Below are 23,986 nucleotides of genomic sequence, written 5' to 3'. Positions count from 1 at the left end.
GCTTAACAAGCCAATCAGTGTCATTAATGGGCTGCTAACAACCAGTTATTGGTGTTAATTGGCCTTAATTAGGATTTATGCACAGACCAGGTGTAATTGCCAGCGCCTAAAGTTAGGTGTTGTTTATGCCTTAAGCGTTATTCTATAAAGGACTATAAAGCAGTATTCTATAAAAAATAGCGCTCAGCATGTAAAATTTTTGGCAACAATTTTTAGGCGCCGCTTATAGAATTTACTCCTGTGTGTGTTAAATGTACACTTACGTGTGGTAGCTAAGCATACAACAGACATTTAAATGGAGGCACTGTTTTAGAACAAGGGGAATGATGCGTTAGGGAATATAGATTAAGGGCCTGAAAGTTAACTGAAAGGGGGAGGAGGCATAAGGCTGATGGTTCATCAAGGTGCATGAAACTGAGTGCCCTTGGTATGGGACCTAAAGAGATTGACTGGGTTAAAAAATGGTTAAATGGAAGGAGACAGAGGGTAGTGGTAAATGGAGCTTGCTCTGAGGAAAGGGATGTTATCAGTGGTGTGCCGCAGGGATCGGTCCTCGGGGGGCTCTCTTTAACACCTTTGTGAATTATATTGCAGAAGGGCTGTCTCGTAAAGTTTGTCCCTTTGCAGATGATAGCAAACTTTGTAATAGGGTGGACACCCCAGAGGGTGTGGATAGCATGAGGAAGGATTTAGCGAAGCTTGAAGAATGGTCTAATAATTAGCAACTAAGATTTAATGTTAAGAAATGCAGAGTCATGCACTTGGGTTACAAAATTCCAAGGGAACAGCACAATATAGGAGGAGAATTGCTTCTGTGTACAAAAGAAGAGCGGGACAAGGGTGATTGTATGATGATCTTAAGGTGGCCAAACAGGTAGAAAAGGCAACGGTCAAAGTCAGAAGGATGCTTGGGTGCATAAGGAGAGGGATGACCAGCAGGAAAAACGAGATGCTAGTGCCCTTGTATAAGTCTCTGGTGAGGCCCCATTTAGAGTAGTGCGTGCAATTCTGGAGAACTCACCTACGGAAAGCTATAAACAGAATAGATTGGTCCAGAGGGCGGCTACAACATTGGGAAGTGGTCTCCATCATAAAACATATAAAGACAGGCTTATGAATGTCAACATGTATACGCTGGAAGAGAGGCGGGAGAGAGGGGATATGATAGAAACGTTTAAATACCTCAGTGCCATTAATATACAGATTAGCTTTTTTCAATTGAAAGAAAATTCTGGAATGAGAGGGCATAGGATGAAGTTAAAAGGAAATAGGCTTAGGAGGAATCTAAGAAAATATTCTTTCATGGAAAGGGTTGTGGATGTGTGGAACGACCTCCCGGTGGAGATTGTGGAAACAAGGACTGTTTCATAATTTAAAAAAGCGTGGGACAGGCATGTGGGATCCCTTAAGAAAAAGGAGGAGTTAGTGGTTACTGAGGATGGGCAGACTGGATGGGCCATTTGGCCCTTATCTGCCGTCATGTTTCTCTGTTTCTATACTCTTGCACTAGCCCTGGCAAAAGATAAGATTCAAAACCCCCCTTGACAGCCTGCACCCCCACAAGCAAGAATGAACAAAGTGTGACATACATTACAGACCCTGATATATACAGATATATGTCCCAGACTTTGACTCATTCTTCCAGTATAAAATCTGTAGGAGCCACGAACTATGAGACAAATGACTGCCGGTAGCGGACTCAGGAGCCATTGGCGCCTGATGCCATCGTCACTGCGGCCCGTTGGCTGGCTGTGTTTTGGCCCAATTTTCTCGGTTGTGCCATCGTTAAGAACCGGGGAGCTTTGCTTGACCTCGGTCGTTTGTTTGTTTCCCTTCTCGCTGCTAGCGTCTAGTGGAGATCTGGCGCGATTGCATCGAGGCCATGGTGGCGGCTGCAGATGGGAGCGGACCGGTCCCGAATCACCCAGCGGGGGCTAGCATATTACAGAGGGCTCGTTTGGCCCACCGACTACGGGCATCTCTCTGTTCCTCCACACCGCTGGCTTCTTCGGCGCTGTGGTCCTTCCCCCATTGCTGGCCTGCCGCTTGGTCGGTTGTTGGCCATTGGAGGTTGTGGTGCCGCCGTTGGGTCATCTTGGAGGGTGCTGCCCTGCCGATCCCAGCAGTGAAGGCGGCCTGATTTAAATGCTCTCAGTTTCCGCTTTTCTCTCAGCTGTTTATCGTTGAAGAGGTCAGAGAGTGTGTGGGTCGCTGTGCCAGTTGCCATGGGAGCAGGAGTGGTGGTTAATGGACTTCGTTTCCATTAAGCAGGGTCATCTTGGTGTGTCCAGTTGATTTACCTCTCTTCCAGCCAGAAGAGGCTCAGCCTACTCCTCGGATTCAACTTATGACCTGCAGTTCTTCCTACCAGCATATCTAAGGACCATTTTAGACTCATTTACCCTTTCCCTATTAACTTACTTTCCCTGTTTCCAGTATTCTATCTAATTTGATTGTAAAAATATCATTTCTGATCTGGCAATAGCCATTCAGTGCATTGTAAGCCACTTTGAGCCTGCAAAATTGTGGGAAAAACGTGGGGTATAAATGTGCCAAATAAAATAAATAAATAAATAAACTATCCACATTGCTCCTGTCCTGACCCAAAAAATGTATCATAATTGTGATACTTGTCTCCTAGCAGTACCGTTGGAATAATGGTGATGGGGTCAGTGTGCCCAATAAGTACTCAGAGGGGGGAGGGGTGCAGGTTTGGCCATTAGCCCACCAGGGATGCCTGCCCCTCCACAAAGGAAAAAGTGGAGAAAAAGGGACCATTGACCCACAAGTGGGGGAAAAGGGAGGGAATGTTTTTAAAGTATGCTGGCCCTCTAAAGATACAGTGGGTTTGCTATCACGTCTCCTTGAGGGCTAGGATGACATGTTGTTCCCACCACAGAAGTGCTGGAAATGCTTGTAATCAGGTAGCACAGGTTTATAAATTCCTTGGAATTTCATGCTAAGTTTTCTTGCTTAAAGTTGCACTATTTTAGCTTCTTTAATAAATACATATCCTCAGCACTTCCTTTTCTGTGGGATATTATATTACAGCTTAATTTTATTTGTGGGTTTAATCATGGTTCAAAAAGACACTTAGAAAATGAATGTGCTTCTTTTTTGTTTGACAGAACATATAACAATTTCCAAGGAAACTGCTCTACGGTAAATAGTTTAATCATTCCTCGGAAAAAATATTGAGTCAGAAGAGATTTGGTCATGCTAATCATTTTCTATCAATTGCCTCATTTTGATTCAGGAATGCATCTCATGCTTTTCTTATGGTTTACCCTGACAGATGGCATCCTGCCATTTTATGAGCAACATAATCAAACATACAATCTTTTATTATGCCCTAGCTATCTCTTCGAAAGGCAGTGTTGATCTTTGTAGGTGATAAGCTTTTGCCTGTGTGGCATAAAAAGCTGACCCACATGCCGCGGCCATGGCGTCCTGAGTCGGAGACAAGTGACAGATCCATCTCTCCTTGCACTCCTGTGATCATGCCCAGACCAGCTACTAATCGGGATCATTACGCTGCTTGCTTTCCATGTGTCTTGAGAGGTCTGTGGCAGAGAAAAACAAGAAATACAATGCTGGCAACTCAAATCCTTATTGGACAAAGAAACCCAGTCCTTTTTTATTATTATTAGCATTACTATTGACAGAAAATGCTGCCTTTGTATACGCTGCCTCTGTTGTGGTCCCTTTCTAAAGAGGCACGTGTGCGGGGCTATTGTTAATCACAGAGTGGCACACGGCAGCGCTGTCCTATACAGCTGTACAGCTTATTCTATTGTCACCATGACATTGTCACCGTGCAGCTGGAACTTCCCAGGAATTGGTAAAGCTGCAGTAAATCAGTCCCTTCTGTTGGCATCGGCATGTTAGATATATTAGTTCCCACTGTTTATCAAATCATTACCTCTGGGACAGTGAACCTGCTGCTTTAAGACTGAAATGCATCTGCAAGCTAGTTATAAGCTGAAACATTTCTTACTAAGTGGCTGGGTTAATCTAGGATACCATAAAAAAAAAAACTAGGCCTGACCCCTAGCTTTGTGTCTCCTGTGAATGGTGAAGCTTTCATATACAATATGCAGAAGGTGGGAATCAAAGACAGGTGGAGCACAGTCTGCTTTAGTGACCTGGAACCTTTATTTCAGAATTGTGGAGTCGCATGAATCTAGCAGTGTCCAGAGACCAGGGAATTTTTTCAGGGGGTGCTCATTGGAACCAAGTACTGGAACCTTTTTCATTGCCCTGCATACCCCAAACACATAGAGTCCATTTCATAGGAAAAGCAGAGTTTTCAGTCAGTCAGTCCATGCAGAGCACAAACTCTTGGGAGAATGTGGAGGTATATGCTGTAGCTAGCATCTAAAAACCCAGCCCCTGCAAAATGTGGGAGACAGGAAACACAAGCTGAGCCGTCCACAGAAGAAAGGTAGAAAAATGTTTAAGTTTGGTTCCGTGATCGAATATGCCTACTCTGGGAATTTGAATGTGCAACGAATCTGAGATCAAAAGGAAATGCAGTTCTGTTTTTTTATTTTTCTGGTGTTGCACTGTAGGCAGAGTTCAACATCCTAGGCATAACTCAACCCTCTTCCCTGAAATTAACTTTTTCTATTCTTTTCTTGTTTTTCAAAAGAAGACGGCGGCAGTGACTCCCATAGGCTGCCTTGCTGTTGGTCCCAGCCCCTTCTCTCTATTGCATGTGGCCCACCTCTGAGGAAACAGGAAATTACATCAGAGTGAATATGCCGCTAGTTAGTACCACAATCTACTCTCTCTACACCTATTAGTCCAACTAGGGTTTTATATTGAAAATCTTGAGGGGTTGTTGACAAAAATCAAATAATAGCAGAGCAAAAACATTATCAAGTAGTTCAAGTCACTTTTGGACTCTCCCTTACATGTGGAGAACCCTTTCTCTCCCCAGAATATTTTATGGAGCTGGTTTGAACTCAGATGTGGTTACATGAGCATGGGCGAGAAATCCCGGCATGCTGCTCAGAGCTGAAAGCAAGCAGCGGGGAGCAGTGGTAGTCCATTTATTTGGCTGGCGGGGCTCAGCATCCCTGTCAGCAAAGTAAAAGGGAGTTCAGGAGGGGGCCCAAGCCCAAATTTTGGGAGCCAGTTGTTAAAGTAGCCACAGGGGGCCTACTTTACAACCGGCTCCCAAAATTCTTAAAAATGTAACAAATGGCTTTTGAGCAGGCTCCAGTACACCATTGGATTACAGAGACAGTGCCTTGTTGATTTCTGGGCCTCTTTACCCAAATCCTGGGGGCATCTGCTATATGCTCTCCTTTTCCGGGATCAGAGGCTCCCTACTGCTCTTTAAGGATGGGATTTGAATATACTACTTTTCTGGGGTTAAAAAGTGGTTTACATATTATATACAGTTACTTATTGTGTATATTGGCAATGGAGCATTAAGTGACTTGCCCAATGTCACAAAGAGCTTCAGTGGGTCTATGAACCCAGTTTATCAGGTTCCCTGAGCACTGCATTAACCATTAGGCTACTGCTCCATTCTTTAGAAATGCTTACTTCTTTCCAGGGCTTTTTTTTTCAGGGAGTATTAAAATGAAAGAACTCAAAATGCTTACTTCTTTCCAGGGCTTTTTTTTTTCAGGGAGTATTAAAATGAAAGAACTCAGTCTCTGCACACCAGTGTTGCCTTTTCATATATTCTGTGGCTGATTGCAGGGGGCCTGGCTTGCTATTGTGAGGTAAGTCCTTTAGCGATCACCCCACTCCTGAAGGAAAGCTTGGCATTTGAATACCTTCAACTTTTTTGCTAGAAAAAAAATGCACTGCTTCATTCTTACTTGATTACTCCTCTGCTGGCCATGGAGCACAGTCTTACCCAGCCGTAGACTCCCGTCTTCTAGTGTGCTGGTTTAAACAACCCCAGGTGTATACCTTAATGCAGGGGTTCCCAAGTCTGTCCTGGAGGAACCCAATCCAGTCAGGATATCCATAATAAATATGCATGAAATAGATTTGCATACCAAGGAGGCAGTGAAGGGCATAATCAAATGGAGCCGGCCATCTCTATGGGCGGCCATCTCCGGGGCCGGCTCCATAAATGGGCGGAGCAAACTGTATTTTCAAAAAAGATGGCCGGCCATCTTTTTTTTTTCGATAATACGGTTGGAGCCGGCCAAATCTCAACATAAATGTTGAGATCGCCGGGTTTGAGATGGCCGGCTTTGGTTTTAGCCCATAATGGAAACCAAAGCTGGCCATCTCAGACCCAGCCAAATCCAAGCCACTTGGTCATGGGAGGGGCCAGCATTTGTAGTGCACTGGTCCCACTGACATGCCAGGACACCAACCGGGCACCCTAGGGGGCACTGCAGTGGACTTCATAAAATAGCTACCAGGTGCATAGCTCCCCAAATTCCCCTCAAAACCCACTCCCCACAACTGTACACCACTACCATAGCCCTTAGGGATGAAGGGGGGCACCTAGATGTGGGTACAGTGGATTTTGTTTTGGGGGGGGGGGGTTGGAGAACTCAGTATTTACCACCACAAGTGTAACAGGTAGGGGGGGATGGGCCTGGGTCCACCTGCCTGAAGTGCACTGCACCCACTAAAACTGCTCCAGGGACCTGCATACTGCTGTCAGGGAGCTGGGTGTGACATATAAGGCTGGCATAGAGGCTAGCAAAAAAATGTTTTTTGATTTTTTTTTTTGGTTGGGAGGGGGTTGGTGACCACTGGGGGAGTAAGGGGAGGTCATCCCCGCTTCCCTCCGGTGGTCATTTGGTCAGTTGGGGCTCCTTTTTGAAGCTTGGTCGTGAAAAAAAAGGGACCAAGTAAAGCTGGCGAAATGCTTGTCAAGGCCGGCTTTCTTTTTTCCATTATCGGGCAAAGCTGGTCATCTCATGAACACGCCCCCCTGTCCTGCCTTCACTACCCTACCGACACGCCCCCTCGACATGGCCATGCTTCGCGACGGAAAGCAGTTGAAGCCGACCAAAATCAGCTTTCGATTATACCGATTTGGCTGACTTCAGGAGATCACCGGCCACCTCCCGATTTGTGTCGGAAGATGGCTGGCGATCTCCTTCAAAAATAAGCTGGATTGTATACAAATCAATCTCATGATCATTGTGAATATCCCGAAAACCTGACTGGCTGGGGTTCCCTCAGGACAGGTTTGAGAATCACTGCCTCAATGGTAAAATGGCTTGGCCAATCATGTGGTACTCTGTGGGTTTATTTATACCAGTTCCACTTTCTCTCCAAGAAAAGTCTCCTCTCCTCTCATTACCATGGATAGGTTCACAGTCTGATTTATCTACTTTCAACTTCTGCTTGCACTAAAGATTCTCAGGTTCAAAGGCTAGCATTATGAACTGGCATTTTTATTTCCTCAAGTACCAATTGAAAAGCTCAATAATATTTGATTTATAATTGTTTGTCAAGGACTTTGAATAAAACAGCTTTAATGTTTAATTATTATTGATATCTTTAGGAAGCCTCGATGTCTGCACAGGTAAGGAGAGTTCTATAACATATTGACAGTATATTTTTTTGCAAGGACCCCTCTGTGGCAAATTGCCTTTTACATTATTGTGCTGTGGGAAATCCTGACTCATAGTCAAGTGCCTAAATATAGGAAAGAGAATTAGGCCCCCTGCATTGTCAAAACACTAAAACCTTGTTTCTTGCTTCTTTATTCCCCCCCTTCCTAATGTTCTAACACGTTGCCAACTGGTGTTGTAGACTCCGCATGACAGTCAGCTATCTCTCCCAGCAGCTGGATCAATCACAGCAGTGGTGGTGAGGATGGCCCCATTCCCCTGCCTAACAACAAGCAACACATGTCTCTAACACTGGCTGCAGATCATCGGCTTCTCTTCGGCTTTAGTCCTTACATAGGCAGCTGTCTTCCACTTATCTGGTTTCCCTGTAATAGCCATTAAACTGATTACTTTACAGTTCAAGCAAAATTTTAAAAAAAGCAAAAAGAATTACAACAGCACATGTCGAATCAACCTGTCTCGGCTGTTAGGTACAAAAAAAAAAGGGGGGGGGGGGAACAATGGGCTCCTTTCAGACAAATCATTTTTGTCTTTTGGAAAAGGAATATTGCAAAACTTGTAATAACAGACATTTAGGTGATGGAGGAAACAAGAAATGTTTGGCACACCTTAGAAAAATAGAGATTCAGGATGTTCCACAGATGCCCTGCAGCTCCATCCAGAAAACTGACTTGTAGGACTGATTCATCCAGCTATACATATTTATGTACCTCCCAGAGTCTCAAGATATTTATTCCTGCCTCGGACATAAGTAAATTTAGCTCCCAGGTCTGCTTCTGTGGCACAATCTTAGTCATTCCTGTGGCTAGTGCTTCCATGCTCACTCTCCACCCATGCCACACCCCTGACGGAAAAATTCAGTAATGCGCAGTTTAACGGGGAGAAACAGGCAAACTATTGCAAAACTCCTTAATGTGGTCTTGTGGTGGCCTATCTCAGCGCTTTAACCACACATGAAGGATTAGATTCAGTAAATGGCACCCAAATTTGGGAGCAAAAAATAAATAAATAAAAAAATCAAATTCTGAGTACTGCTAAATGGTGCTCCGAGTTGGGCACTCAGGAGACAGCAAAGGTGACTCAAACATACGGTGGTACAATGATGCTGTATAGTCCTGAAAGCTTATTAAACAGCAACACAGACTCGACATGGCCATGTTTCGGCCCTATGGCCTGCCTCAGAAGTGTTCTTGAATTATGTACGTGGTAGGCCTGCATTAGGCCTACTGTGCCTTAGTAAAAGGGCACCTAAGTGCAGGAGAGGTTAGTGCAGACCTACTCTAGCAACTACTGCGTGCTAAAACCAGTCAGCATGCTAAAACTCTTGCACTAATTGCTTAGCAAGGGTAGGGGTGGGAACTGCGAGATACAGAGGTGGCGATGGGGCAAGGCCAACTCGGACAGCTAGCATCCGGGACAGTGCCACCTCTGACTGCAGATAGCATGGCTGCACTTAACACATCTCAGTAGTATGGCCTTTTTGCACAAGGGCTCAGATTCCGTGGTTCAGCAGGAAGAGCATATAGTAGGTATTTGCACTGTTTGATACATGCGGAGCAGAAGCTGGGCACACCTTCTGCATGTACTGCACAGGCTTTGCAAATATAGCACCTTAAGTTTCTCTCTACCCTGCCACTTACCCTTTTTTGTGTATGATTAATATGCTGTCCTATTGATATTGTTCTATTACTTTTATTTATTGTTATTTTTTTATTTAGTCTGTACAACGTTCTGCTCTGCTTGTCAGTTAGAGCGGTATAGAAAGTTCAGTAAGACTATAAATTTCACATTTACTCCCTAATCCCATATAGTGCACCACAAGTTAGGTGCTAATTAGGCATCTCAAATGGCAGTTAGGCTGCCAGTTAGGGGTAAATAGCAGTTAGGTCCTAACTGCACTTAGGCACTATTCCAGTGGTTCCTAAACCTGGTCCTAGAGGCACCCCAGCCAGTCAAGTTTTCAGGATACCCACAATAAATATTCATGAGAGAGATTTGCATGTGGTGGAGGCAGTGCATGCAAATCTCTTTCATGAATATTTATTGTGGATATCCTGAAAACCTGACTGGCTGGGGTGCCTTCCAGGACCAGGTTTGGAAACCACTGCACTGTTCTATAAGTGGGTGCCTAAGTCCTTTAGCGCATAACTGCAAAGGGGGAGTGCATGGGGGGGGGGGGGCAGGCACTTAAGTGCCAAACTTATAGAATACTGTAATTTGTGTGCCTAGGTGCCAAAAATGTAGGTGTCCACAGCACTGTTGCCTCTAAGCTGAGCACGAGTCTTCCACCTACAGTCCTGCCAGTGGGGGGTGCTGTTTCACCATCAGATGTTACAAAGTGAGGGATAGGCAAGCTCTGCAGGACTCCAGGGATCCTGCCTGTCCCTAGCAATGTAGTTAGAGGTCTTCCACTCAGCTTAGAGGGAACAGTGGCCCACACTTACATTTGCCTTTTACATGGTGTATGTGTGGTCATCTAAGGGGTCCTTTTACTAAGGCGCGCTGAAAAATGGCCTGCACTGTAGACCGTGTATTGGATGTACGCAGGTCCATTTTTCAGCGCACCTAGAAAAAAGGCCTTTTTTGTGGCCGAAAATGGACGCGCGCATCCATTTTCGGCCTGAGACCTGACAGCCACCCATTGACTTAGTGGTAAGGTCTCACGCATTAACCGGGCGGTAGTCATCAGCACGCATACACTGCCAATTCCCACCTGGTTAGTGCCACGCGGTAGAAAATAGAAATTAATTTCTGCCACGTGTTTTGGACGTGCATCAAAAATAGAATTAGTGCCCGGGGCACATGGTAGCTGGGTGGTAGATTTAATTTGACGCGTATAGGTGCCTATGCGCCTTAGTAAAAGGGCCCCTAAATGTTGGTGTCCAACTTAGGCTCTATTCTATAAGAGAATTTGGATGCCCAGATGCTGTTATCGAGTGCTTAGTGCTCAGATTTTGGGCACCTAGGGGCCCTTTTGCTAAGGTGCGTAGGCACCTGAATGCTTACAACGCACATCAGATTAGAACTATCGCCCGGCTACCGTGTGCCTTGGGTGGTAATTCTAATTTTTACGTGCATTCGATATGCACACCAGAAAATATTTTCTTATTTTCTGGCACGTGGCGCTAACTGTACGGTAATCGGCAATGTACATGTGCTGACGATTATCGCCCGGTTAATGCGTGAGAACTTACCGCTAAGTCAATGGTAAGGTCTCAGACCCAAAATGGATGTGCACCAATTTTTCTTTTGCCGCACGTCCGTTTTCAGCTAAAAAAAAAAGGCCTTTTAGCAGGCGCACTGAACAATGGACCTGTTTGCATCCAAAACACGCACCTACATTAGCGCAGGCCAATTTTTGGCATGCCTTAGTAAAAGAACCCCCCCAATTTTTAGTGCCCTTTATATAATTGTGCCCTAATTGCAAAAACCTACCTTGCTTTAATAAACAGGCCCCTATGTGTGTATGCTTCATGCAGGCAAATTTATGTTCCAGAGCTCTGTCCCATCTCTAACCAAATATCACTCTGGAGATGCCTACGCACTTATATGCATTAATATACCCATACAATTTTATAATAAACCATTTTCTATATTTAAAGCATGCTTTACACTTGGAAAACGTATTATAAAAGGACATAAAAGAAAATGATTGTACAAGATCAGTTCCCTTTCACTCTCGTCATTCACATGCTGTTCAAATGTTCCTAACACTGATTGCCTATACTCTCAAAGTGGAACACCATTAGACATGCACTTACAGATTATAAGTATTAGGGATGTGTATGGCCAATGAAAAGGTTTAGTTTTCATTTTAAACTTTTTGTGATTTTTGTGTGGTTTTTCACTTTGTTCACACATTTGTGATTTTTATGCACATTGCATGCAAGACCTTTTTGCACATACAAATTAATAGTGCGTGCGTTCATTCATGGGTATATACACACTTTTAGGTGCCCATACAAATGTATATCCCTAATATGTATACATGTACATGCATTTCAAGCTGTCCTATTATCTCTAGGGGATCTCCTCTCATATGAGGAAAGGCTAAAAAGGTTAGGGCTCTTCAGCTTGGAAAAGTGACGGCTGATGGGGGGGATATGATTGAAGTCTATAAAATCCTGAGTGCTGTAAAAGTGAATTGATTTTTTTACTCATTCCAAAGGTATAAAGACTAGGGGACACTCAAGGAAGTTACATGAAAATACTTTTAAAACAAATAAGAGGAAATATTTTTTTCACGCAATGAACAGTTAAGCTCTGGAACTTTTTGCCGGAGGATGAAGTAATAGCAGTTAGTGTATCTTGGTTTAAAAAAGGTTTGGACAAGTTCCTGGATTAAAAGTCCATAGTCTGCTATTGAGACAGACATGTGAAAGCCACTGATGTCCCTGGGATTGGTAGCATGGAATGTTGCTACTAATTGGGTTTCTGCCAGTACTTGTGACCTGGATTGGCCACCGTTATAAACAGGGTACTGGGCTAGATGGACCACTGGTCTGACCCGGTATGGCTATTCTTATGTTCTTATGTTGTAGTAGTGTGCACGATCTACCATCAGTCTCAAAAAATCTGGCAAGACGCCAGCTTGATTAAAAAAAAGAAACAGGGAAACACCAAGGACGATGTACTCAGTAGAACACTTATTGGCACGGAGAGACAAGGAAAACGAGTTCAGCAAGAAGCAATTTTTACACATTTTCATTCATCTGTGATTCATCTGGTGGGATGGTCAATTTTTCTCTGTTGATACAGAACAGAACTGTGTGGAAATAGCAAACCTTGAGGAGGACAGTGAGTTTTAGAATAAAGGTAGATCTAAGGAGAAATAATAGAATAAGAGACCCAGGAGCTGACATAAACAAAGTGGGAAGGGTGTAGGAGGTGGTGCTAGGGTTATGAATAAGGGGGCTTGCTTGTCTTTCTCATCTGTAATCCCTTAATTTATGCAAGGATCCTCTGGCTGCTGCAGATGGTTAGATAGGCTGCTGTGTTTAAAGGAGCAGAAAGGAAGCAGCAAAGGATTTCTGACACATGCTACTATTACTGCTGATTTCTATAACTCTGCTAGACTAATTCAGCACTGCAGAAACGCATAAAAAAGAGTTTATAATGTAGTCAGGATAAACACTGCCTGATGTACATGTACTGAATGCCTGTGAAGTATTTATCACACAATTTCCTCCTGCCACATACGTTATCCAATATTTCCATAACTGCAGTCATAGTAAAATAGTAAATGATGGCAGATAAAGACCTGTACGGTCCATCCAGTCTGCCCAACAAGATAAGCTCATTACATATGGTACGATGTGATATTTCATATGTATACCTGATCTTGATTTGTCCTTGCCATAGAAGTCTGCCCAGCACTGTGCTTGTTCAAATTTCAGAAGCTATTGAAGCCCCTGAAAGCTTCACTGCAGCCCATCCAAATCTATTCAGCCACAATCAGGGCACAGACAGTAGGGGGCCCTTTTACTAAGGTCCACTGAAAAATGGGCTGCGCTAGTGTAAGTGCGTGTTTTGGGCTTGTGCAGATCCTTTTTTCAGCATGTCTGTAAAAAAGACCTTTTTTTATTTTTGCCTAAAATGGACATGCAGCAAAATAAAAATTGGCGCACGTCCATTTTGGGTCTGAGACCTTACCACCAGCCATTGACTTAGTGGTAATGTCTCACACGTTAACTGTGCAGTAATTGTCTGTGCGCATTACTGCCCGGTTTCTGCCACGTGCCAGAAAATAAAAATAATTTTCCGGCGCGTGTAGCGGACGCGCGTCAAATATGAAATTACTGCAAGGGCCACATGGTAGCCAGGCGGCGGTAACTCAAAATTGACATGCGTTGGGCACACATAGGCGCCTACACGGCTTAGTAAAACAATTCTTGCCCAGCACTGGCTTTGCTTCCCAATTAGTGGTGTTGCTGCTTAATCTCTGCTAATCTTTGGATCCATTTCTTCCAAACAAGATTCCTTTGCTTTTATCTCATGCATTTTTGAATTCCATTACCATTTGCATCTCCACCACTTCCCACGGAAGGCATTCCAGGTCCCTATCACCCTCTCGGTGAAAAAAATACTTCCTGATATTATTCCTGAGTCGGCCCCTTTCAACCTCAATTCATGTCCTTTAGTTCTACCACCTTCCCATCTCTGGAAAATGTTTGTCTGTGGATTTATACCTTTCAAATATTTGAACATCTGTATCAAATCACCCCTGTTTCTCCTGTCCTCCAGGGTATACATGTTCAGGTCAGCAAGTCTCTCCTCGTATGTCTTGCTATGGAAACCCCCTACCAAATTTGTCACTTTTCACTGAACCGCTTCAAGTCTTTTTACATCCTTAGCAGGATACAGCCTCCAAAACTGGACACAGTACTCCAAGTGGGACCTCACCAATGACTTGTACAGGGCATCAACACTTCCTTTCTTCTGCTGTTTTAATATAAAAATAAAAAAGAAGCCATAGGGCAACCATTCAAAATGTACTCACGTAGGAAATTTTTGTAAGTGTGGTTTCATATGGACATTTTGCAAAAACACCATAAAATGCACCAAAATACCAAAATGTTGGGTTCTTTTGTAGATTTTAATGAATATGACCTCTTTTTGAAAAAAAAAATGGCAAGTACACTGTTATGCAGATATGCAATTTTCATAAATAGTTTGCTGCACTTGCATGTTTACAATAAAAAAATCATGTTGTTATGTTGCAAAAGTATGCAAAGCAGCTAATTCATTTTGAATTTCATGATCTCTGGCACCTAAACATCTTTTGCATGCCATTTTAAGCAAAACAAGCAAAAAGAAAATAATAAAAAAAAATATAACATTGAAGTAGTTATCTTTTTTTTAACTCTCCCATGTGTAAAAAAGGTTTAAACAATTTCCTGGAGGAAAAGTCCATAATGTGCTATTAGGCTAGACGTGGGGAAAGCCACTACTTATCCCTGGGATTGGTAGTATGAATCTTGCTACTATTTGGGATTCTCAAGTCCCAGAAAACAAAGACTTCCACAGATAGGTCCAGAGGAAAAACACAAGGAAGAACACTAGGTACCAGGATGATGTAAAACAAGGTAGTTTATTGGTCTTACAAAGGGGTACAAGTCCCAGCTAGGTGTCCTCAATACTGGCCAAGTTTTGGTATATCAGACCATCAGGAGAACACTTCTCCTGATGAAGGCTGATATGCCAAAACTCACTAATTTCACTAATATTGAGTATACACATGACATGAGGGGGAAGCAGGGCAGACAATGTGGCGGAGAACAGCGCTGGAGGACAGTGTCTGCTGGCAGGGCTTGGGGACCCCCGACAGCCAAACCAGCATCACCAAATCCAATTTGCAATCCTATATCTGCTCCTCCCCAGACTCTAAGACAGGCCTGAGGCTGGGTTTGTCTTTCTCCTGCTCCTGTGGGACCCGGGAGATTGTGTTAACGCGATCACCCAGGTCCCGTCAGGAGCAGAAAGAGACACAGCCCGGTGCCAGGCCCCCCTTGGAGGACAGCCCAGGGGAATCTTGCCCCCATGCCTCCTTCTCTCAGTGGCCCTGACTCTACCTCAATGCAGGATCTCGGGTAATCCCTGTGTTTGAACCTTGCAGCAAGAGTTGAGGCCTGGGAATTAAAATCCACTGGTTCTGAGCAAAGTCTGCACGGGTGGAAGAACTGACAGTAAGGCAGGTTATTCTTTAACTGTCTATTCTGGTTGCTTGTAAAATATGTGGGCTAAAAGAAATAACAATTATAGGACTTACATTTTTAACATTAACTTTACTACTTATATTTCATTTTTTTTCAGTTTGATAATTTGACTTTCACAATGTGTCAACCAAAGCAACGGAAATGGTGCACAATCAAGACAGAACTACTGCTGGTGGTCATGTTGGGCCAATGGTAGCTCCCGGTTGCCACACGGCAAGCCCATAGCCACGCAGCAACCCCTATGTTCCTAAAAGAAATACATTTATGTGTGAGAACTAATATCTATGCTGGCATGAATTGAGCAGTGGAACAGGCCTAAAAAAAATATATATATATATATATTTTTTTTTTTTTTTATTTTTTATTTATAACCATTTAAATTTTTACAAGTGATAAAACAACTTGCCGGAAATACAGAGAAAGTAATATATAGGAATTATTTCAGTCAGGCATTCTATTCACTTCCTTAGACCACTAAATAGGGAGAGTGAAACAAGACATGGAGATCAATTAAACAGTAAACAGAAAAAAAAAGTGGTATTAACCTGATTATCCCCAGATATTACTCATCTAATTCATTATTCCACATTGATCATCTGGTTGGCTTCTTCAAGGCCAATACGGTGTATAGTCAAATCATTTCATTGAAAACATACTTATTGTCCAATATTGGTTAGAAATAATACATCTGATTACATTCTTTCTCTTGTAAAAACCAGAAGTTATTTAACAATACGTATACTTAAGTCTCTAATTCAAATCCCACTGATTAAAGTAATCCCAGTTTTCACAGGCTTCACTCCTTTTAAATTAATAATTGAGGAAATATTTCTGAGGAAAACTTTAGGAGTCATACCCGGAACTCTGGGAAAAACAATAATCTCAATATTAATCATCATCTATAATAATATTCATTTTATTATTCAAAGTTTCTGGTCTATTATCATTTTCAAAATCATAACCACTTCTTGCTTGTGTAGAATCATTTGTTATATCAATTTTTCACTCTCAAAGGGTTCAGTTAAATTGTCCATGTAACTCTCTAATAAAATTATATCTGAAACAAAATTATTTACTGCCACCATTAGGTCCCAAGGCGCCTTCCAGATGGTATTCAATGTAACCTCCATGAGAGCCAAAACTCCAAGTTGATTTCTCTTAGGTGTTTAGGAGTGGTTCCGCCGATTTGGGTTCTGCTGTAAACATCCTCCGTTTCAGCATATGCCTCTAACTCACTCCTCCACTCCTTTGGACATGGTAGTTGAATAATTCGGGAGTGATGGAGTTGTTTTTTCCAAGTCCAAGAGCGTCGATGCTCCTTTGCCGGCACTAATCAAAGGACTCGCCAACCTTTCATCTGTGGGCAGTTCATCGCGCAGCGGTCCTGCACTTGCTGCTCAGGGGACAAAATGCTGGCCATCGGCGGCTGACCGTCGGTTGTCCCCTTCCTCTCAGTTAAGGTAACTGCAATTGCAGAGAGGAAATTTACGTAAAGAATACGAAACTTCAGAGGGCAGCTGGGCCATTGGGCATACGAACTTCAGGTCACCATCTCACCACTCTCCCAGTTTGGGACACTCTTTGTCTGGTTTCTCCTCAGAGGCCTGTCTGATATGGGTAAACCCCCAGCATAGCCCTCTGAGTCACTGAAACACAGAAGCCCCTCCACCACTACAAGGTGGTATCCTTTCGGAGGGGGGGGGGGGCTAAAATATTTTTAGTTAGGCCACTGCTTGTTTGATACTCTACTGAGATTTAAAATTGCAATAAACTCTCTTTTCTTAAGTGAGAAACTCACATTAGGACCAGGTTCATGTAATGCATGCATATGCAAGCACTTCCAAGAAAGGCTGTATTGGGGATGGCTCTGACAACTAAGCAGGCTGGTTTCCAGAAATTCTGATATAAAAGGTCACTTCCTCATTAGATTTAATAACATTTAATAGACATGGTTGAAGTCTACGCATGTGATTTTATTGCTAAATGACACCCTGTACTTGGCAGGGGGCTGGGGAAACAAAACAGGAGACAACCCACTGCAGTATCCAAGCACAGTACAAACAGCAGCAGAAATCCAAGGAAGGAGGAGACTGCAAAAGTGCATTAAAATGCAACTTTAATGGAAACTAGACCCAACCTGGCCAAATTTGGATAACCTTTGTAAGGGGTCACACTGGTTTCCAAATATATTCACTGGTAAATGCATAAGTAGCCAATATATACTGGGCTGAAGAAGAATCAATTTCAAATGCAGAGAGGCAGGGACTTTTGCTGTCTCCTCCTCCTTGGATCACTGCTGCCGAGGATCCTGGGAAAAGCAGGGATGAGGGGAGAAGACATAGGAATGAGTTGCAGCTTGGGGCTCTGTTTCAAAGACTTTGAGATGCAGATTTTTGACATTTCGTACCTGGAAATGAACAGGATTTTGTAGCACATCAATATATAATTAATGGAACACAATGATTTATTATGAGTCAAGTCACAAAGGAGAGTGATTTTTCATGGACTCAGCTGTATGCATAATGCTTAATTCATTCTTTCTTTATTTCTCTTTTCTGGTATTTTAATTTGTATTTTAGGCATTGCCTTTTCTGTTTGTATATTTCATTATAACTCTTCCTGTTTTTTCCATCACTCATATCCCCTTGATCAGTTCATTAAGAAGTCTAGGCAATGGAGTTTACCATGCATGCTTTGTTGTGCTGTTAACATGCATATTAAGACAGTCCCCCAACATATTATCATGTAAAAGCTAAAATTAGCACTTACCCATAGATACAGTACATAAAGGAGCATCAAATAGAAATAAGGCTTTAGAAGGCTACCAGAAACTAGCCCCACAACTGCTATTTTCAGTGGGCTCAATACAGGCAAACATTTTACATCTGCCTCCAATCAGGTGTTATTTATCTGCACTCTGAGGCCTGAAATCCCTCTTACTAACCAAACCTTTCACTTTCAAATAGATGTCAAGGAGCAGGGACTGAGTGACAGAGGTCGGGGCCCCCAGACAGTAAAGATCATTGGGGCCTTCCTGACCACTGCCTGCTGCCCTACTGCTGAACCAATGCCCCCTCCCAAACCACCGCCACCCTTCCCGGTCCTACCTTGAAGGGCCTGGTAGTCTACTGGCTTCTTCGGGGGCAGGAAAGAACCCCACTCTTTCCTGCCAGTAACCTCCTTGATCGCTATTGTGCCCAGCGGCAGTGCCACTATGTTTTTCAAAATGGATGCAAAGACTTACCGTGGCAGTCTTGTGGGTCTCAGCGGTCTCGCAGCCATTTTTAAAACACGGTGCTGCCGGTGCTGTCTTGCAGAGTAGTGGCAGTGGGCAGGAAAGAGTGGGATTCTTTCCTCACTCCACCGAAGCCACTAGACCACCATGGCCCTTCAAGGTAGGACCGGGGAGGGCTACAATATGCTGCGGTGGCGGGCAACCGGGCAGAGCCTCTGGGCCACCTAGAGCTTCTGGGCCCTCGGGCACTGCCCAGTCGCCCGAAAGATCAGTCCATCCTTGGCAAGGAGAGATAATAGGTGGGGTTGGGGCACATTCCTTTTTCCCTGTATCCTGAAGAAACATCAAACCCCACAGTGGGTCTGATTTGCTAAGACTTTTTTTTCCCAGTCTGTGTCTACGGATAAAAAGCTTAGTAAACAGTCTATGATATTTAGTAGTTTAGATTATTATAACATTGTATGTCTTGGGCTGCCAAAGCATTCTGTTCAAGCGCTTCAAATGGTAATCAACTCAGCAGTACGACTGTTGATGGGATTTTCTTGTTTTGAGCATATCTTCCCTTGTCTTTGAAGGGCTTGAAGTGGTTGCCGATGCAATGGAGGATATTGTATAAATTACTGCTCATGGTTCAAGCTATGTATCAGGATACAGCTGTTTACTTAAAAACTGCATTGCAGTGGTATACACCGCCACGATCACTGCGATCTGAACATCAGCACTTGTTTGTGATCACTGCATTACAACGTACACGCTTGAAGATTACTAAGCTGGGAACTTTTTCCATCCAAGGTCCGTTACGACTTAAGTGTGAAACCAGTGGTCCTGCATTCCGGAAACAGCTCAGAGACTTCCTTTTGTTTAAGGCTTTTTTTTGTTGTTATTGTTTTAATTGACTGCTGTATTTGTGCTTTATTTGATTCTTTTTGTGTTTTTTTGTTGAATGTTTTTATGGATGTTTTATTGTGACCTGCTCTGGATAAGAGCGGGCTAGAAGAAAATAATAAATCTAAATCTAAAGAGGCCCAATAGCAGAAAACCTCTCCTGAGAGGCATCAACCCCAAAATGTCCAAAGAATCCTCTCTTCCCCCCCCCCCCCCCCCCCCCCAGTCTAGAAACATGCCTTTTCATCTAGAGGGACCTGATATTCATAGGCAGGGGGAAGATCAGACCCCTCCTGCCCTACATCACTATTGCTGGCTATTGATGCCACCAGGGGGCTTTACCACTTCACATGAAGTCCTATGTGCACCAGACTTCTTCTATTCTTTTGGCTTCTACCACCTCAACTAGATGTCTGATGAAGGGTCCCATTTCTTTTTCAGTGAAAACACAATTTCATGCATTTTGTTTTAAACCTCATGTCATGACCTCTTTTCCTTGAGTTTCTCATTCTACCGAAAATAGTACCTTCTGGTACTTTATAAAAGCCAGCCAGGCATTTAAGTGTTTGTATCTTCCCCTATCTCTCTTTTCTTCTAGACATTAAGGTCTAGATTCAGTAAACGACACTCAAAATTTGGTGCTGAAAAAATCTCTGTGGAGCACTGTACTATAAACGATGCTTCAAGTTGGGAGCCATTTATAGAATAGCCTTTAGAGCTGATTTCTGCACCAAACCTTGGGTACATGGATTTCCACCAACCTGGTGTAAATCCTGGTGTGTAGTTTAGAAGCAGATCCCTAGTATTTAATAATACCGTGCAAATCTTTAGTGAATACCCCTTACTCACTGATGCCTCTCCCATGGCCATGCCCCATTTTCAGTTGCATGATAAAAGATTTGTGCAGGGGCTTTATAGTATAGTGTGTAGCACGATGTGCATGAAAATCCAAATTGTTGTTAATTAATGTCAGTAACGATTGTTAGCACCCAATTATTGGTGCTGATTGGCTCGTTAGCCTCTCAGACTAGCAAGTCATTTTGCACACGAAAATTTGTGTGACAATGTAAGGTGTTCAATGCCCTGAAGTACTCCTCCTTGCAGGAGCGCACTGATCATATGGGCAACCAGGCAGTGCCCTAGGGCCCAATGCCTCTCTCCCCCTGCATAGTATAGCCCCCCCACAAGCCTCAGTGGGCCTTCTCCAGGCCTACCTTGAAGGGTCCTGGTGGTTTAATGGCCTCTTCAGGGGCTGGAAAGAACCCTACTCTTTCCTGCCTGCTGCTGCTGCTTTGTCCAACACCGCCGCATCTTCAGAATGGCTGCTGAGACTTCCTGCAGCAGTCTTGTGAGACTGCCGAGACCCGCAAGACTACCACAGGAAGTTTCAGCAGCCATTAAGACCACCATGGCTCTTCAAGGTAGGCTTGTGGGGCTTTAGTGTTCAGGGGAATGCTGGAAACAAAGGTGGAGGCATTGGCAGGGGCTCAAGGGGCAGCAGGAGCGTGGTGGGGTGGTGGCTGCAATGGTGGCCTGGGGGAGGGGGGGGGGGGTCTAATGACCCTTTCTGCCCAGTGGCCCAGATCACTCTCAGTCTGCCCCTACCTCCATGTGAAGTAATGGAAACTCATCAGGTCACTAAGAACAATTCTCTTCAGGGAAGTGAGTGAGCTAGGGATCTTTCCCATTTCAAACATACTTTGGAACTGTTAGATGGGGTAGTTGGGGGAGGAAGTAAACAATGGGGCATTGGTGAGAAAGTGAGGCATGGATTTATGTCATCTGCAAGGGGCATGTTGGGGCATGGATATCCTTGTATCATAATAGAGGATGGAGAAGAAATCCTAAAAGCATAATTTATCAAGTTTTATTTGTAACACACCTTTCCTTTATTTCTGTATTTATTTAAAATTGTATATTGCTTATGTGAAAGTAAGCCAAACTAAAGAATTCCAGGCATCCACTCTAACACCCTTCCCCAAAATGATGTGCCTTAACCAATTTACAGAACTGAAGAAAATCAATTCCTGCCTCAGTACAGGTGAATGGTCATTCCTTAATACTGGGGCCACAACAAAGATAGCATGCCTGCAAATGTGCCTTATGCAGGTGTTACAAGAAATTATTTATTTTGGGGGAAAGAGCTCTAGAGCACTCGCTACTGTTTATAATTTAAGAGCAGGCGTTGTGTTTATAAGTTTTAGGATATCAATTTCTCCACCAATCACCAAAGGTGATAATTGCAATAAATTAAATAAATTAAGTTAAGTATATATCTCTGAAATGCAGTATTCTGTACTGCAAGATTTGAAAGCATGTACTCAGAGCACAAATAGACTATACTTTTAGCTTCAGGAAAGGTTTATTTTAAAATACAATTTCACACGAGAGGTAGGTTTTTAAAAGGATCTTAGAACAGAGAATTTGTGCATAAAATAGAACAAAGTAACAGGTAGGTTAACTTACAGTCCTTGTTACAAGCATGCTGTGGTCCAGCTAATTGATGAGCACATGGTCAGGACAGGAGCAGGGCTTCTGCAGTGAGTGGATCTGAGTTGCTTGCAGCTGAAGCGTGAATCTGAATCTTGGGGAAACAGCTTTTGCTTTTATATCTTGCAAGCTGCAGGAAGATATGATCACAGAGTCCCAGCACCTGCTTCCTGGTTTGCACTGGGTAACTTGCAAGACATTATGGTTATTGTAGTCTGTTCACATGATCTGCAGATGTCCTGGCGTCCATTTGTCTGATAGATGATGGGAGGGGCAGGTATACCTCTGATGACAGGCAAATGTTTTGTTTATGCTTTTCCTCTGAGTTCTTTGTTTTCAATGGGGTCTCCAGACTTTCTGTCTCTTGGGTCTTTGGTTTTCGGAGATGTCTGGATGGAGTATTCAGGTACCCACCTTAGTCAAGCTTTTGTTAGGTGGGAGGGCAGAGGAAGCTATATATCTCTCTTTTGTCTTTGTTAAGTGTTTGTAATTGACTAGCCCTTCTACCAGAAATTCCCAAGGAAAAGGGGAAAGAAGGTATTGAAATGCAGTTTCAATACATCTTTTAAAAGCTGCATTTTTATATTGATAATTCTGACAATTGGCTTATACCATAACACAGGGACTGCACCATAGAGACTTCCTGCAAATTCTGCTAGCTAGGTTTTAATGCCTTATTGGCAGGGCTTTTTTTGAGGGGGTACTTGAGGGTATTGAGTACCTTTTCCATTGTCTGCTAAAATTGACCCATGGAACCCAAGTTTTAATGAAAGAGCTCAGGCTCTATACACCAATTCTGTCTTGTCATAGATTCTAAGACTGGTTGTAGGTGGCCTGGCTGTTATGGGGTGGGTCCCTCAGTGATTACCCCACTCCTGAAGGGTGGCCTAGCATTTGAGTACCAGCACCTTTTTTTGCTAGAAAAACAACACTGCTTATTGGTGACACACCAAAATAGGGAATCCACCAAATAGGAAGGCCTACCCCATCACAACACCTTAAAGGTCAAAGCCAGGATTTTAAACTTTGTCCAAGTAGCCTTTTAAGCAGGGATTAACTGCACAGGAGCCTCCCATGTCCTTTGAAGATTGACCCCCCCCATCTGTTTAGGTATTGGTGCTGAATAGACGGATAGTGCAGTGACCATGACAACACTATTTGTTTACTTTAGGCCTACTAATTGTTTAGAAGTGTTAATATTTCTACTTTTCTCTGAAAGATGATTTTTTATTTTTTAAATAAGACAGTTCAAAACTTAGGACTTTTCTCAGAACACATGTAGTCATGGAGACATTTGTTTGTTTGTCGTACAGGCTATGTCTTGAATCACTATTCAGTGCTCCTTTATACAGTTAAGAAACTCCACTTCTGGCTGAATTCCTTTTAATTTAGGACAGACAGAAATTAAGCAGGACTTTGATGCTAAGGGCAGTACTCTGTCAGTTTCTAATATACCGCTGGTTTACGAATGCCACCCTCTAGCCATGGACACTCATTTTACTAAGGACGCTAAGAACACCTTATTTATGCAAAACTTAGCCTGAGGATGTATATGACACATATAGCTGCCAGCCTATCCTCTAAGCACCAATGTCACAACACAGAAACGTTTTATTGTGACCTGAACCTACATTGCGTCTACACCCAAGAATCAGGGGAGAGGTGAAAAGTTTACAAATCATGTTTCTTTAGGCAATGCATTTGATATTGTTCTTGTTCTCTGTTAATGTGTATATATAATTGTTTACACATGCTCTATTTTTGCATAAACTAAAAAAAAAAAGAATTTTAGAAAGTCAATATTGTTTTGTTGTGGGTCTTCATGTATTGCTGTAAGGTCAATCGAATTACTGTGATAGGTTTCCTGCTACTAGTTTTCTGGATTAGATATTGTTAAAGCTACTCTCGCCTGTGAATCTTGGACCCAGGTGAAAATGAGATATTCCTCTTTCTGGCTTTCTTATGGGGCTAATATCTCCAGTGTTTGTTTTAAGATTCAGTGCATTTTGTAAATTCTGTGCTATAGGAAGAGTCATTGAAGATCATGAATGGCATTGTGTGCAGTTTTCAAGCTCTGAGGCCAGCACCAGTTTAGA

Source organism: Microcaecilia unicolor, chromosome 2 (assembly GCF_901765095.1).
Source record: "Microcaecilia unicolor chromosome 2, aMicUni1.1, whole genome shotgun sequence".
NCBI classification, from domain to species: Eukaryota; Metazoa; Chordata; class Amphibia; order Gymnophiona; family Siphonopidae; genus Microcaecilia; species Microcaecilia unicolor.
The sequence above is the reverse complement of the archived record's forward strand: the minus strand, read 5'-3'. Positions refer to the sequence as shown.